We start from the raw sequence: 8,767 nt of genomic DNA, 5'->3' as shown, positions 1-8,767 counted from the left end.
AGGAAAATAGCCAGGGACAGCCAGACAGCCACCAGTCGGCTAGACAGAGTAGACATACAGAAAAAAAATAAAAAAGCAGCAAGGAAAAACATAAATGAAGAAAAAGCAGGTAAAATTAAAGAAAAAAAGCTAGCTAGAAATAAGCTTAAGCTCGGATTCAGCATTCAAAATTAGTAATAGGTCTCTGTGTCATGATTTGGGAACTAGCTGGTTGGTAGTCTAAATGAAAAAGCCTGGTACAAGAGATTTGAAAGGTTTTCAGGCTTTATCTTGCTCTTCTTCATTTTCTTCTTTTCTTCCTATCGTTTGGTAGGTCCAGGCCCTCTTTAGTCACAGAAACCAGGTCTTTTCCATTAAACATCTTGAGCTGCTGCCCACAGTGCTCATCAATTAACCCAGTAAGATATACCGCAGCAAAGTCCAGCTACCACACATGCTCCACATAGGCAGAGTAGGCCTGCTGCTCTCTGCTCTGATCCGTGACAAAGCAGATGGACTTCTGTGTCTCCTTCATGCAAGACACACACTCTGACGGAAAGTCATGAGCTCAGAAGAGATCCCATAGGAATCTTCACAGATTTCAAATTTTAAAATCTTAGAGAACGCCATCGAATTCCTTGTACTTTCTTTGTCTTCTGCCAACTCAGAGAAGAGCTCACAGCTCTTCTTCACCATGATTTTGATGATGACTCTTAAGATCTTGCTCTGCTGAAGGACTTCCTGGGAGATGATCAGGGACCTGCCTGAGGTATTCCTATACCGGCTCATCACAGCTGTTCTTGATGAACACGCAAGGGCCATGCAGTTTGATGTTGCTCTTTTTCTTAAAATGGTCAAAAGGAGTTTGCCAAGGAATGAAAAACAGTGTCTAGAATTCGATGTGACCTTCTACAGAAAATGCTGAAAAAAAATAATGTGGCTAACAAAAACACAAAACAGGAAAAACCAGTTATATATTTCAAGGCAAGGTTATCTTAAGTCTCAGTATCAAAGATCTAACACTGGAGCCATGCTATACTCCTGAAGTTCTAGGAACAGAGTAGACACTATAGGCAGCTCCACAGAAAGCAGACCTAATACCAAGTCAACTTAGAATGCTGGTTCTCACGAGTAGACTCCCAACGAGAATGCTTGCTGTCATGGCCACCAGCTGGATTCTGACTTGAAGGCAAAGTGAAATCATTACCAGGCACAGGTCTATTTGAGTAGTTAGGTCCTAGAGAAGAAATTCAGTTCTCAGTTACTGACCAATGGGGAACACTATTCCCCATCATCTCCAGCACAGTTTGTAATTAGTCCAGTTTATACAACAAGCACCTTGACTGCCAGCTAGACTTGTCCATCTTTGCTCAGGCTACTGGAGATTTGACTATATTCCTCCTTAGTGAAATCAGCAGGGTTTCCAAACTAGGGTTGACCTAGTCTTATTCAAATCTCTCTGAATAATGTCTTTCTCCTTAAGCTTCTTGACTTTTTTTTTTTAAATCTTTGACCCTGTCATCCTCATCTGTCCCCACATTTTCATTCTTAAGAGTCTCCCCACTATCTTTATCTTCTTTCTCTTCCTCTGTCTTATCCTCACTCCTTCTCCAACCCTGTCAAAGTAGGAGGGGTCTCTAAAGCTCTCAGAACAAATCTTGTCCAAAAAATTCTAGATTTATTAAAAACAAAAAACAAGAAAGTAAGAGAAAGGTTGATTGCTTTGGATTCAAAGCTAAAAGACATGAACTAGTTTATGTCAATTTATGATAGAGATGTTGCAATATAACATCACCATTGCCCACGCATAAACCTTTTCTATAACAATATTTTCAAAGTAGAGAATAGAAAATATTCTTCTTCCAAGTATGTCTCCTTTTATGGGTGAAAATTGACTTTTAAATCATTATTACCATACATTATTTAGAGGACTTTCTTTTTCTTTTTTTGTGACTGGGTTTCTCTGTGTAGCTCTGACTGCCCTGAAACTAGCACTGTAGACAAACAAGGCTAGCTTCAAACTCAAAGATGCACCTGCTTCTGTCTCCCAAATGCAGAGAATAAAGACATGCGGCACAACTCCCCAGCCTTAAAACATATTTTAAACTTTAAAAATTTTCAATTATAGTTCATTAGAATTATAAAATTTGTTGGAAAAAACTTCATCTTCTTTTTGTAATATAAATTATAGTTTGCTTAAATTTTTGGGCAGTAATTTTTATATTACTTAGAAATGAAACTTAGAAATGAAAGTTTCATTTAGCAGTTGTGTGTGACGTCTCCTCTATAGGATGAATGATATATTTTACATATAGGGTTAGTACTCTATGTCAATCCAATCAAAAATAAATATTTGTCAATATTTAAAAATGACCCAGTTTTCAATTTCCTGTATGTAAATGTGACTCTTGCCTTTAATAACATTACTTTTAATGTGATATGAAAGTGGTTTCTTTCAATATTCTCAAGAAAGTTAAAATAATCCCTATCTATTAATGTTCATTTTATGCATGTTTTCACTATATTGTATTTTAATTTTTTCACATATTATTAATAATTAATAATATATTTAATTAGGATGCTAACTCTAATACATAAATAAATCAATATTATTTCATTTTTTTAACTTAATTCACTGAAATAGTCCGAATGTCTTGCCAAACTGCACATCAACTTTTTTAGCTAACCAGAATCGCGAAAAAAATGTTTTGCTTCTCATTTGAATTCAAGTTTCTCTTCCAAGCCTTTAAAAATATAGGTTAGAGTCTTTAAAATTTTGCCTTATGCATATTGTGAGTTTTGGAGAGCTTTATAATGTGAAAGCTGTATCATTACATTTACCCATTAAAAAATCAACTTCAAGAGTGTTTAAAATACACCATCCATCACCGAACTGAAAATAACACATAATTATTTCAAATACCAACGTCGTCAACAACTCCAGGCACCGTGCGCTTTCTTCAAGAAGATTGAAGCAGTGAGTTGCCGAGTACCTATTACGCGTAATTAAGCTTTAGAATCTCATCGCTGTTTTAAAAACAGCTTTGTTGTCATGTGACAGACGATAAATGTCATTCTGAAGCAGGGTGCCTTTATCCCAAACTGGCCCCATTCCACTGAATCGAGTCCCAGAGTTTATAATTACAGATTTAATTAAAATTATAACTAAAGATTTTAGTTAGGATAATGATGGGTCGCGATTGTCACTAACACCTCAATATTGTGTCTTGAATGGATTCGTTTGATAAAGATCAGTATGCCTGGAAACTCTACGAGATTCCAAAGTGAGATCTCTACAATACTAAAGATATTGCTATCACCAACATTAACATATAAAAATTTCATTCAATGATATGAAAGCAAAATATACTTACATCTCCCTGACAATGTTTAGAGTTGCCACAAGCCCCTGCCATTATACTTGCAAGCAATGACGAAATGTGCTTTAGAACTCTGAGCCAAAAACAAACTTTCTTTAATTTGTTCTTTCACAGTATTTAGCACAGTAAATGGAAAAGTAATCAATATAGCCAAGTATCTTTATCTGCTAAAAAACAGAAAAAAAAGACAAAAAAACAGAATGGAAGAAGGAACACAGCAAAACTATCTCCTGATTTTTAAAAAATTTATAAAACAAAATGTACAAAGAGTTTCAGGACCTTTTACTAGGTAACTCTTTAAAATAAGTAGAAGAAATGCATATATATATTTCATTCTTGTTATGGTAAATTTATCTTAAAAATAAAGATAATTACAAAGTTGTGGTGGTGCATGACTTTAATTCCAGCTCTCAGAAGGCAGAGTCAGGAATATTTCTGTGAGTTCGAAGCCAACCTGGTCTACACAGTGAATTCCAGGACAGCCAGAACTTCACAGAAAAAAAAAATGTCTCCAGAAGGTTAAAAAACAATAAAAATAAATAAGTAAAAGAAAAGAAAATAGTAAAAAAATTGTACAGGGGTATAATAAAAAGAAATACTACATTGTCAAATATTCCAAAAATGATATGTATTTCTGTGTAGATGTTCCCTGTTGTGGGTTCTTAGACTGATAAAAAAATGTAAAGTCAGACTCAAAGGGAAACTCAGAGATTATTTTATACGAGCTGGAGAGAAACAAAAAGGGAAGGCATAAAAATTGGGAATTTGACAGCTCCCCAAAGAAAGGTAATGGAAAAAAAAAGAGAAAAAGCAATGGCCTTAGAGTAAAGGTCAGCAATTTGCATTCTCAAGAAGCTGTGAAAAGTCAGGATAAAGACTTCTTCATAGACTATGAGAGAGTCTATAGGATTTAGAGAAATTTGCTAAGGATTTCAGATGATATATGAAAACTAGATATAATGAAGGAAAAAGAAAAGAAGATAGGCTTAGTAATAAAACCCAGCAAGCAACTGAAACAAGAGAGGACTTCAACAGCAATGACAGTACAACTCATAAAACTCATAAATGGAATTATTGTTCATCCCAATTCCTTAGGTGTCTTTAGGTGTATTTATTTCCCTGAGACTTAATCTTCTGCTCAAGTGATTGACAGGCTCATTTTGATCAACTCTTGAGGGAAGAGACAATAGTATGTAATGATTTTGGTAGTCTACAAAATAATGTGTGCGCTCAGGCCAAATTTAGAGCACAGATCCACTTCTGTTGGTTAAAGGAATACTTCTTTTGAGGGTTTCAGTAATGTTTTATTTTATTACCCTTTCATAACATGTTTATAAATGTTATAGAGAAACCATCATGCTAATTACCATTGATAAAATGCAGCATGTCTTCCTGATACAAGTCCTAGAGAAAAGAGGATTATAAAGAATATACTTCAACATAACAAACTCAGAGCCAATATCATCCCAAAAGAAGAAAACCACAAAATTACCCTCTTAAAATAACTAATAAGACAGTAATTGATGCACTAGTTAGGGCAATAATAAAAGAGATGGAAACAAAGGCCCACAAATAGGAAAAGAAGCAAAATATGTTTATTTGAAGAAGATACAATTTTATACATAACAAATATCCAAAATTCCCCAGAAATTTTAGAAATAATCAAAATTTTCAGCAAAGTGGGAGAAAATAGAATATATGTTAAAAACAGTAGATTTCCATAGACCAATAACAAAAACATTGAAAGCAAAATTACAAAAATTTCAGTATAAACCTTACCAAGAAAATAGAACACTTCTACAATGAAAGTGTTTGATCTCCAAAGAAAATGATTGTAGAAGGCACTAGAAGTTGGAAAGACCTTCCATGCTAATTAATTGATAGTTAATATTATTAAAAAATATAAATAAAAAGCAATTTACAGATTAAATGCCATGCCAATCAAAACTTTCACTATTTTCATCACTGAAATGGAGAATAGATTATAATTCATATGCAACATTAAAATTTCTTGAGTAACCAAATTAATACTGTGGAAAACAAACAAGCAGGGGATGGCCTGGAACACACTAGCAGCCTTTTACTACATGGATTAAGGCCTTCTCTCAATAGGAGAGAATTCACACCTGATATGCTAAGCCTAGCCAAATTTCTGTGTCTGGTGTGGTTAAGGACCCTGCAAGAGATCTAGTTACTGCTACTCTCCTAAATCAATATAATTTGAACTGTATTTTGAGTATTTACCCTTCCTTCCAAAGGTAAGCATAGCTCACTTCTCATCAAGTCTTATTTTTGCAGAAGATATGGGCTATTATAGAAATTCAAAACTGGTTAAAATGCAGAATGCAATGGACTGTGGAGTGCCCAATCCCTATTGAGAAATCTACAATGTTTTTCTATACCTGAGGGTCAGTAAATATCATCAAATAGGGATCACACAGATTGTAAGAGATGAAAAATATAACTTCTTCAGTAGAAGCTTCTTAAATGCATATGCAAATGGAATAAATATAATTATAAACATAAAGAAAAGAAAAGAAAAGAAATAGATGAAGTCATGGCATAATAGAGAAACATTGCTCCATCTACAATATACATCTTTCCTCCCTGAGAGTAATTTTTACTGCCAGGAATAAATTGCATCTAGGTGCATTGTGGGCCAAAGGTACCCACTGATAACCGTGAACAATCTTGTCTATTGCCAAGGATATTAGTTGCTCTCCACAACCTGCTGGTAAGGCCCCATTGCTAAACATAGTATCTACATATTACATGGAGAATGTGTACTAGTGTCTAACTAGAACCTTCACCACTACTAAATAATGATACTGGTAGGTACTCTCTAAGGTCCCAGAGGAGAAAAATAGCCACCAATCCAGCTACAAATCCTGTGATCTACAGTGGGCCTGCTGTATGGATTACATGTTGGTGGAAGAGTGACACAAATATTGTGGATGAAAGCAACAACCGCTATCTGATTGAACTTAAGGCCAATCACAAGACGGAATACTTTGCTTTAATTATCAGCCAATATTTTAAACTTGGAAGATCAATATTTGAGGTTTTAGCAAAGAGAACATAAACAACAAAGAATAATAAAGATGTAAACAACAAAGAACAATAAGATTGAACAAAAACCAACAATCACAGGCATAGGAATTTCCATGAGGAAAAAAATCAGTACATTAACTCTATGTACAATGTCACCATTCACAGCCAGCAATTCATAAGAAGAAAATATAGAAACTTTGCAAAAGAATAAATGGCAAATACTATTAGTGTATGACAAAATATTTTTCACGTATGAAATTGAAGAAATAGATGCCCATATATTTACCTGGATATATTTACACAAAGATATCAATAGATACAGCAATTGGTTTTCATTCAGAATACAGTGATCCCCTTTTCCTTCAATAAGAAGAGACACAATAAGATTCCACCCATTTCCAAGTTACATAGTAATCATTTCATAGAGAAGAATGTTGGGGGAAAAAAAGAAGACACGACTATCCAAGTGTAATATGAAACTACTCTAGAATCATAGGGTGGCTACTCCTGAAATCTGACAGCATCAGATGCTAAAGGAAAGTTTGCAACTTTGGAACAGCCATACATCAGAAGAGTTTATGTGGCAATTCCTTTAGGAAGTTTATCTTTAGGTATTTCCTGCAAAAATAAATAAATAAATTAAATAAGCAAGTGAACCCTAAGAATATGGAAGAAGAATATCCAATATCTATGATATGATTACAATAGTACTAAATTATAAAAGAGATGAATTGATATGTACATAGTATTCAAAAATATTATCTTATGTGCAGCAAGAAAGAGCAATCTTAGAAGCATTAGACTTACTGCACACAAACTAACATAGTATACCATTTAGGATTCCACTCAGAGCTGAAGTTTAGGAACAAAGAAAATTGCATATGTCAACAAAGAAATGAGACAGTTGACCTGCAGCGTGTGAAACTGACCTTGACTGAAAAGAGGGGCGTTCTCTGAAGTTGATCAAATCCATCTCTATCTTGACGGAAGAGGGGACTGAATGAGTATGTTTCCAGGTTGACACTCAAGGGAACTGAAAATCTAGGCATTTACTGGAATTGCTGAAAACCTGTAAAAGCTACACTCTTTGGCAATTGGAGTTGGCTGCATTGGAAGAAAAGCGCTGTTTTATTTTATATTATTTTTTTAAAGAGCCTTCTTTTTTAAGTACCTAGTATTTTAATTAAAAGGGAAGATTAAGAAATAAGTACAAAGCACACCAGTAAAATAAATGAAACAGGAAGAATGGTTTTTGTATGGCAGATATGGAGAGCTTTGAATTAAGCTTCTCTGAAGGAGTAATTGATTTTACAATTACAGCATTTTTAGCTCTTGCTTTTCTAAGTCTTGGCCTTTGCCCCGTTCCACTGCGGGCATCCATCTGCCAAGGGGGAGATTAAAATGTGTTACAGATGGGGTGAAAGAAGAAATACCTAGGCAGTATTTTTGACATTCAAATTGGATTATACACCAACAATATGTCTGAAAGGCCGGCTCTTCCCCTGAGGAGGGATCTTTCTATATTGCTTATTTTCCTTTTACATATCAACAGCTATACTCCAGAGAACTCCAGGAATTCAGTTTCCCCAGGAAAGAAGAGGGCGTGGATATACCTACAATGATGGAGTGAGAAGCACAGAAGAGTAGCAGAAGCCCGGCTGCCTTCCAGCTTGAGTCTATTGGAGAGAATGTGTGTATTCAAATGTGAGTTATGATTTTACATTCTTGGAAAAGAGCTGAGAATTGCTAACAAAAAGCTTAGTGGTCAGGATCTTCTGCTGTCTGGTAAGTTATCCCATCTTCCACGAACAACTGCTGGCTGTAGGGTAATCTCAGCAATTGGCTAGCACAACACGATTAGATGAAGGTTCTCCGTGCAGCCAAGGGTTCTATCAGAGTGTAGAGGAACTCAGGACCCGAATGAAATCTGCATTTACAAAGAAGGTGATATAGAGAGGCCAAGAGGGCAAAGCAAAACCCATTAATATGCTGAAGGATTTTGATCCTGGCTACCTTGTTAAAAAGAAAAAAAATAGTGAAATACTACATTAACCGTTAATATCACCCACGTGGTCCCAACAAAATCAATGCCTGAAAAAGGATGATTGTGGGAGTTGTGTTTACAAGAATGGTATCTAGTGGGGCCTCACCCTTATACAAAGAACTACAGGCAACTAATGGGTGCTAAAAGTCAAATAGTTTTCCTCAGGGGAGGTGCTCTGGCTGTTATCTGGTATCAAGTGGTCAGCCTTGGAATCACATACATAGAAGTAAGATTATACAGACTGAGTGGTAATATTTATGTATTTAGTAATATATATTCCTGTTGAGTCCTGGCCTCCAGCTGCTCTTCCCTG

The 8,767-nt window shown here is 35.2% G+C and overlaps 1 pseudogene; it reads right to left on the bottom strand.

The window, feature by feature from the left end:
• Positions 1 to 203: 203 nt before the first annotated feature.
• LOC113458199 lies at positions 204 to 3,395 on the bottom strand (annotated as a pseudogene).
• Between the last annotated feature and the right edge of the window lie 5,372 nt (positions 3,396 to 8,767).

Source organism: Microtus ochrogaster, unplaced genomic scaffold (assembly GCF_000317375.1).
Source record: "Microtus ochrogaster isolate Prairie Vole_2 unplaced genomic scaffold, MicOch1.0 UNK8, whole genome shotgun sequence".
Classification (NCBI taxonomy): domain Eukaryota; kingdom Metazoa; phylum Chordata; class Mammalia; order Rodentia; family Cricetidae; genus Microtus; species Microtus ochrogaster.
Note: the sequence above shows the minus strand (reverse complement) of the source record. Positions and strands in the feature narration are given on the sequence as shown.